At 36.9% G+C, this 7,820-nt stretch overlaps 1 protein-coding gene across 1 annotated transcript in view; it reads right to left on the reverse strand.

The window, feature by feature from the left end:
- b3galt1b (UDP-Gal:betaGlcNAc beta 1,3-galactosyltransferase, polypeptide 1b) overlaps positions 1 to 7,379 on the reverse strand; it is a 62,866-nt gene extending 55,487 nt beyond the window's left edge. The window contains exon 1 of the mRNA XM_079660372.1: positions 7,042 to 7,379. The gene's annotated coding sequence lies outside the window, so the exon portion shown is untranslated. The remainder of the gene's footprint in view (positions 1 to 7,041) is intronic.
- Between the last annotated feature and the right edge of the window lie 441 nt (positions 7,380 to 7,820).

Consider the following 7,820-nt stretch of genomic DNA (forward strand, 5'->3'; position numbering starts at 1 on the left):
GCATTTTGACATCAGTGGGAGTTTTAAGGAGGGGACCCTCAAAGACTCAGAGTGACTAGGTCCTGCTGGCAAAAAGTACACGATACTGACTTAACAAAATCACACACTGCATCAGATGAAGCGCTGCCTCTTTCTGATAAAACGGATAGAAACCAACTGGTAAACTAACCCAACTAGCTCAAAATGGACCTCACAAATATACTCAGTGGGGCTAACATTTTATTTTGTAATTATCGACACATACCGACTGCAAACACTGATGTCAAAATGTATATTAATATACATAGTTGCATTATATGTATATTTGGGATAGAAAACCCCTCAAGAAGGTCGATATATTTTGAAGAACCCAGGGTTAGATTCAATGCCAGCTTTTTACCTTCGGAGACACATTTTTTAAATCTTACACCATCTGTGCATGACAACTAGAGTATGATGAATGGTCCCTGCCAGACATGTTTAAAAAATCTCTTCGTTGAACAATAATTTGTCTGACGTATTTTTTCTAGAAAATAAATGACCTACTTAAATGTTCTTCTTTGCTATTTCCCCCTCATTGAAAGGATGTACTGGTTCCTTTTAAAAATATTATCCTACTTTAATGCAAAGTCCCTTCTCAGTGTCTGTGCACTAGATGTTTCAAGTTTCAAAATCAAACTTTTGTACGTTGCATTGTGGACCACAAATGGCTTCAAAGTTGTGAAGTTTCTGGCCCATTTTTCCCAAGAGAGCCATTTGTTGTCAAGATGTAAAAGTCGGTTTGGGAGGCATTCAGAATCATAGAAGTGACAGGAAAATAAATACGATGTTGGCTGGGCTCTGAGATTAAAGAAGTTGCTCAGCTGACTGAGACCGACTGTCACTCCCAGACAATATATGTTAAAGGATTACAACACAGCTCAGTTACGGTAGAGAGTATTTCACTATACCAGCTGGACTGGAAACAGACATGAGCAAATGATATGAGCCAAAGCAGCAGATGCTGAGTCGAAAATCATTAATGATTGAATGACTCCTTAAATGAAAATAATACTTATTACTGTGCTAGTTGTATTAGCCTTAACCAGTTAAGCCCTGAGCCTACATGAGTGTATTATTATGATAAATAGTGCTTTGTCATCTTCAATAAAAAACGATGCTTGCTACACATTTCCATTAAAATCACGAGACAAGATGTTCTATGTATAAGCCTGTGTCTAAAATGGCTCGTTCCAGCAACAGAACCAAAAGCAGCTTTAGCATCTGAGGGTCACAGCTCCTATATAGTGTCCGGGCCCTTTTTGTCAAAGCAATAAAACTGGTTTGGTCTGCTGGTCACTGGGGAAATCAAGTCATACTTCATCAGGCCGTAGTTCAGACTCATTCCTCTAATAAGGTACAAACCAGTCATGGGCTGGAATTTCTCCTGGAAACCTCGCAGTGAAATGCATTTCTACTATCCATGGAATAGGAAAAACGCCTACCACTGATCATGATGTTTTATTTCTTGAACTAATCTTTCAATAAAAGCTGTATGCTAACACATGTATGTATATAGCGAGAACAAAATTACCAAGCAGATATTTCACTCTGCTTATTCCAAAGTGCAGCTTCAGTTGAAATTATGTTCACTACATGGAAGCACAAAGAGAAATACCATTAAACACAAAATGGAATTAGTAGAATTATACCAAAAAAAATGCTTTTTCGAAATTGTAATAGTTCTCACTGCAGTCCCATAAGTAAGTGGAATCTAATTAATAAGAAAAAAGACTACTTAACACAGCTTGAAGGCTGCTCCAGAGTCTCATTAAAAGATTGAATACAAAAAGTAATTACAGTGTGTGTAGGAGGATCACACTGATTAAAGCTGGGACCTACAGTATGTGGTTACAAACAGGTGAATGCTATATATACATGTCATACAGGAAATATAATTGAAGGGAGGTATAGTAACTTGGAATTCTTGAAGTTTTGATCTTAGATGCAGTGCATTTCATTTTTTTGCCAATGATTTCTCAAATGAAAGATTACTCTTCTCTAACACTATTGATGTTTTGGAGAAAATGTTGTGGGAAGGTTGCATAACTGCTGAGTAAAAAATAAGACACAAGGATTGGGTATGTTGTATGTCACGATTTAACAATACAATTAACATTCAAATCCAATTTAGACAACTTAATTTATTTTACTGGACAATAAAATGAGTCGAAATGAAAATGTTTTGTTACTGGAAAGCCTGTTTGAATGGGTCCTGTGAAAAGGAAGTGGGATTGAGGTTGCAATGGCGGTTCTTCTCGACACAGGAAAGGCAGCTTCACAGTTTTAATGCTAATAATTAGAGGCTAAAGTGGTCTAATCATCACTCAAGAACCATGGGGGATATTGTCCTCGAAGGGATAGCTCTCTAAGGATGTTCTTGAGTGTAAGAGAAAGTGGCCTGTAGTACACAATATTTAAATGTGTCATTGTGCATCTAGAGATAGTATCAAAAACTGCACCTTCATATCTTGACACCCTTTTTTATTTTTTATTAACACAAACCCTTTTCACGACCATTCATCCTCTCATCCTCTGCCTTCAAAAGAGGCAATAACCGGACGGCAGACTGCGTTATACACCTAGAGAAGAAGAACAGACTGCGCGATATATCTGCCAAGGGATACGTCGTTCTCCGGCCTATCTCTTCATTTTTCCTTCCCCACCTGTGATGCCAGCTTCCATACAAGTACAATTCGATTTTGAATTTGTCTGACTGCCACATTTCATAATAAAACAATAAACAATAAAAACTATGCACACTGAAAAAACAGAAAACATGTCACATAATTGTATAAGCGTTAGTTGAAAGCAATAAAATATACCTAATATTTTGCATTTCAACTTGATATAACTGCTTTCAACTAACCTAATACAGTTATGTGAAATCTGTTGTGATAATACATTTAATCAAAGTCAAGGTTTCAGTTTGTTTTAGTGCAGAGGCTTTGTGGGCCTTTGCACATTGCCTGGTGCTCACTATCTGAAAATCAATATGAACAACTACTTCTCTACATGTCTCTGATAACTGATAATGTTGCCCCCACACTGTGATAATAGCAATTCTGATCAATTTATGTAAAACAGTCTTCCATCAAATCATTGTTTTAGTATGTTTTCCCTGTTAGCGTATCTGGAAGTAGATTTAGGGTTTGGGACTTTTGGTCTGAAATTTCAAAATGTCTCCTTTAAGAATGATTTCACACCATCCCCTAACATTATGGATGAAACAGAATGCTTTCAACTTTCCTCAACTTAGCATTTAGGGTTAAATACAACACAGGACTCACTGCGTTTGTTTTCCATCAATCTGTAAAACTTAAATAAATGAAAACAAATGTTCTCTCTGTTCATTTCCATAAAGAGAAGATCAATCTAAACTTCACACATTGTAAAAAACTGTTTCAGTGTAACGGTTACTGTCCAGAGCTATAGAAACAACAAAAGATTAAGATTCCCTATTCCGACAACACCCTAAACTCACTGCTATAACAAAAGCAAAAAAACAAACATCCAGTAGTATTAATAACGTCTTAGCGAAATGCTCAGTGATGCAGTGTATATGTCTTTTGTTGTGAAGGAGCTTGCGACCTGGGGCAGACATAATTGCAGAATGAAAGCAAGGCTTAGGGAACCAATCTAAATGCTGATGGGGTCATTATTTTAAAGCCATTACATTCCGCAATCAACATTTACGTCATAATGATAGGTAAAAGCGCAAATGTTATAATGCTGTCAAAATTATCGCGTTAACGGCGGTAATTAATTTTTTGAATTAATTGCGTTAAAATATTTAACGCATTTAACGCATGTGCAGAATGGCCCGCCCCATACATCCCACCAGTGGCACCGCTGGGGTAGGCTACAGCCATACCTAGAAATGGCTTAGCCCCACCATGAAAAATGATGTCAAAGTAAGCAAAATAAAGTCCGCCAACTCGCGCGGAGTAAATTGCACTGACAGCAGTTAGTAAGATTGATTTCAGTAGCCACTTGTCTGGAAATACCGAAGACTAGAAACGGTTTTGAAATCTTTTGTCACGTAGTGATCGTCTTCTCAATAGAACATCTTTGATAATGTCTTCTGGCCAATCAGAATCAAGATAACGGCGTGGTGTTGTTGCAGGAAGTCCCGACGGAGACTACTTTTGCTGTAGTACATCTCTGTATACATCGATACAACATTACGTGTTGATAGAAATCAACACGTTATGAAATAAGATCCCACGGTTTGATGATTGATAGGTGTGTGTGGGCTGTCTTTCATTTTCACACACAGAACAATGTTATAATAAACATATACATACATACTGTATGTTAAATGTATATATCCACCTTCTTTCATTTATCTTTCCATTCCCACAACGATATACATAAAGAAATGGCATATTTTGGACATAGTTCAAATGGTGATTAATCATGATTAATTCATTTTTAAGCTGTGATTAATCTGATTATACATTGTAATCGTTTGACAGCCCTAGTTATATAGTGCCACATTAAATGCAAAAAATTATAAATGAACCAATAAGGAAAATGATTGATTTGTGCAAGTAGATGATGAGCTGCTATATTGAAGATTATGAAAACAGTCTACAACTGAGTATCACTAAAGAAAATCATAAAACGAGCAATGTTGTCAACATATTCACAATGAAGGAATCAGAACATCCGAAAAGTCCTAACTAAGCCTTGAGTCATAATATTCTGCGGTCTGCCACTCACTGGGCATCAGGCAGGATATTATAACATACAAGAGGATTACAACTTGGGCAAAAGTGCAATATGGAAATACACACGTTTTACTGTAGCACCCCCACGTTGATAAAATGTATACAATGTGTATAACATGTCAACATGCATGAACCATTGTAGAAATGTTGAGCATGGCAGCTTGGAGGGAGCTGCAGTCGAAACAACAGGTCTACAACAGCTTTAGGTTACGTACCATCAAACATGTAATTTGTGTTATTTTGGCAGTTTAGACATTTTATCAAGACTATGGGGGTGTGGCAGCCTAAGTCCAACGTCTGCCTTAGAAGTCAAAACAAGCGTAGTCCTTTGTAACTTTACCTAAATGTGCAAATGTGGGGATGTCTAAACTGTTCTGTCTAAACTGGAAAGATTAATTTTTTTAAAACAAATATGTTTTAGATATTACAGTTGTAAATTAGAATCTAAATGTCTGGATGTGTTTGACATGTTTGTCATAGTTTCAACAGATTCAATGAATATTTAAATCCAACTAAATGTGCATATTAACACATTTGTATTTATTTATATATTAACAATTTGGTCTAACCTAATTTCCATTAGGGAAAAATTATATAGACAGTCATAATTATGCATTGTAATATAACACTGTAGTTCCTTCTAATTGGTCTCTGCTCTGATTGTTTCTTGTAAAGCTTTAATGGAGAGGCTTCTTTATGTGAATGTGAGGGAGGAGAGGAGAAGTTACATTAAAGTTGTTGCCATAAGTACTGGCCTATTCCCATTCTCAAATAGGTCAGGGGATACACATTTGTAAGTAAAGACATTGTCAAGCTGTGCTTTTAAAGAGGAGAAAGGGCCGTCAGAAAGAAAGAAGCATGTGAATTTATGAGCAAGCCTATATCCAGGCAATATTAGGACAAGAAAATGAATGCAGCTACTGATGCATTGTGTAACATCATGCCAAGAATATAATACATTTAACCGTATGGTTTCACAACAGTGCATACGACACAAGCTACATCCACAATATGTATAATGAACATCATCTAAATAAATGCTGATGTGTGTCAAAAAGGAAAGGAACATCTAAAACCAGGGATAGAAGACTAATAACACCTTGCAGAAATGAGATTGCAGGGTACAGACCCAGAGTTGTAGTATGAGGACAAGGTCCAACAACATAAACAAAGAGAAGCCTCTGATCACACAGGCAGTCTGACACTTAACGTTACTTCCTGTACGAGCAGATGGACGTGTAATGGAAACCATCACATGGTTCAACGAGAAGGGGCTTAGCATCTGATCCAGATATTGATCTAAAATGCCCAAGTAACAGCAGCAAGAAAAAACACAGCTCCATGGAAGAGCTCACTCCTTTTGCACTTTGAACTTTAAAAGCTATTCTGATTCTTGTCATCACATTGTTTGCTACAAGTGATTTTGTGTAGTGGGCATTCCATAATAAATATTTTAAAAAACAGGTTTTCACAGTTTCATTAAATTATCTTAAATAATAGTAACAGTTATTATTGAATAAGAAATTACATGTACACACTGACAATATAGAGAATGATGATAGGAATATTAAATGTTATAAACATTGATAATATAAACCCTTTAAATATAATGTTATCATTCATTAGTCCAAGGCTACGTTATATATTAAAGAGTCCAAATGACACACACACACACACACACACACACACACACACACACACACACACACACACACACACACACACACACACACACACACACACACACACACACACACACACACACACACACACGGATTGGTGAGTGCGACCTTAAACGGGTGATTAAAACATGTTGTTAGAGGTACAAGCTCTCTGCAAACGAGGAATGAGGAGAAAAACAAATGAAAATGAATAAATACGTATGTTTAAAGTTTCATAATGCTACTGTGTAACTTGGCAAAGCCGCACCACCCTTCGTCCTGGACAACCTGCGCATTTCCAACCGTAAGTGCTGAGGTGAAAGCCCTAGCAAATAGGATGGAGATCAGTATGTGCTCAGCAGGGATTGAAGACAAAGTACCTGCATTACTAAAGACCCAGACCGTGTGACCACGAGGCAGTCATCCAAGCCCCACCATAACCGGGACATCCAAAAACATGCATGAGCGCACGGAAATGAGGAAGGACATCATTAAATCTTGGCGAGGGAATTCATAGCGGACCTAACAAAAAGTAAAAGCATCACATTGCACTGCATTTCGCAATATAAGTGAAGCTCAACCTGCATACCACACGCCATTAAGACATAAAGCATCCTTTTTCCTCCTACCTCTCTCAAGGTTTCCATCCCACTCAGACTTCTGGTCCTGATGATACGCTACTGCTTTGCTCCAGCATCCTAAAGCACTGTTATTCGACTAGGGGGAGGAAAACATGATGGTTAGCGCAACTGGACTGACGTAGCGCCTGACGAGACGAAGCCGACCAATCAGAGTAAAATTCGATGGATCCTTAACCAATCCGCTTAAAGATAAAAATTGAGGACTGCAGAGAGTAGTAGCAAGCTAGGTTGACGCTGTGAGAGAATTTCCAGGCAACTCCTGCAAACTGTTTCACACCAGACACACATTTCGCTCATATGTCCTGTCCATCTGGGGAAGCATCCACTCACACAGTGGGCCAAGTTTGTAGTGGTCATTTATATGATCATTTATCCGAGAGAAAAGGGCTTTTTCAGGCTGAATATATATATATATATATATATATATATATATATATATATATATATATATATTCAATTTCCCACATTTTTTTAGTGGTCATTTATATGATCGTTTATCCGAGAGAAAAGGGCTTTTTCAGGCTGAATATATATATATTCAGCCTGAAAAAGCCCTTTTCTCATATATATATATATATATATTCAGCCTGAAAAAGCCCTTTTCTCTCGGATAAACGATCATATAAATGACCACTAAAAAAATTGGGGAAATTGAATATATATATATATATATATATATATATATATATATATAATATTTGAGCCAAAATAAAAATACAAAATGTAACAAAAATTAAATAGAAAACATACAAAAACGTAGAATTATT

The sequence above is a fragment of the Notothenia rossii genome (genome assembly GCF_949606895.1).
Source record: "Notothenia rossii genome assembly, chromosome: 2".
Lineage (NCBI taxonomy): Eukaryota > Metazoa > Chordata > Actinopteri > Perciformes > Nototheniidae > Notothenia > Notothenia rossii.